We start from the raw sequence: 1,397 nt of genomic DNA, 5'->3' as shown, positions 1-1,397 counted from the left end.
ATGAAAAGAAAAATGAAGTTCCATATTACCTAATGCAGAGGTTTTCAACTATTGTGGGACGCTCTAAAGTCGTCTTAAGACAAAACCGAAGGGGCAAGAATAGCCTTGCTAGATTTTGTCCTGCTTTTAAATCGGACAACAGCACCACCTGCTGTTTGCTTTTTACCTGCAGAGAGTTTTTTTTTTAAGCTTTCGTTGGTACTGCAGCAATTCTTAATCTTAGAAACTGTTATTTCTAAGATTAATTAATGTGAAATTAAAAGCAAGCAATTATATAATGAAATTATCAGTCTTCAGGGAATTTATTTCTTCTAATTACTGTATTAGCGTTTTTAACTTGTATATACTTGTGTCTCAATTTTGTCAGTTTTGGGTTGTAGGATGCTTTTCATTCATAAATATATCTAAGAAAGAAATGACACTAAGTTTAGGTCAAATTTATGCATTTCAATTTCAATTTTGGCAGATATGTATGGGTAGTTTTTTATTCCATATGTGTGGGTAAATAAACAAATTAGAAAATATGGATAGAGCATACTGACAGATGAAAAAGTGTTTTTAATCTTAAATTTAAAATACTTATGTCTTTTTTTTTTTTTTTTTTTTAACAATGTAGGGGATTGATAGCGTAGTGGTTACTGCATAGAGCTGAGAAGTTCTGAGTTCAAGCCCCACTCCCACGGACTGCCACTCTGGCTCTCTGAGCAAGACGCGTAATCCCCACACTGCTCCCTGGGCGCCACACAATGGCAGCCCACTGCTCCCCCAATGATATGGGTTAAATGTAGAGAGTTCATTTTGTTGCTCTATACTTGTGACAGAGTAATGACAATAAAAATAAAACTGAAAAAAAAAAGTTTCTGCTCTAAGTGGGTTGCTCTGTCAGCTAAAGCAATGTTTTACCCTCTCCTTACTCCAGTAAATGATTAATCCATTACTAAATCTGTTGACGATCATCTTCGATCTTCTGAGATGCATGTGTGTCAAAGCATGCACACAATGTCAATGAGATGAAGAGAAGGGACTACACAAAATGACAAGCAAGTTGTCTAAGTCTAAGTCTACTTTCATTACATCCTAATGACCTACTTGTTCTCTCAGCTCAGCTGCTCAGCTGTTCCTGCTGTTGTTATTATTATTAAAGTTTATTTGATAGGGACAGACACACATTTACATAGACAAACTGAATGAAACAGCAGTCCCATGTTTGCATCATGGTGCAATAGCAACAGCTAATTCGCAGCACTTGTCCCTAAGTCATCCATACGAAGCCGGCGTTTCGGGGGTCTGTAAACAATCTTTTTTTTATTAAGCCTTCAGAGTGAGAAGATTTTGAAACGCCGTTTTCGCGTTTCCACCTTTAAGCTCTAGCCGCGTATTTTTTCTTACACGCATGC

Source organism: Cyprinodon variegatus, unplaced genomic scaffold, assembly GCF_000732505.1.
Source record: "Cyprinodon variegatus isolate N-32 unplaced genomic scaffold, C_variegatus-1.0 Scaffold324, whole genome shotgun sequence".
Classification (NCBI taxonomy): Eukaryota; Metazoa; Chordata; class Actinopteri; order Cyprinodontiformes; family Cyprinodontidae; genus Cyprinodon; species Cyprinodon variegatus.
The sequence above is the reverse complement of the archived record's forward strand: the minus strand, read 5'-3'. Positions refer to the sequence as shown.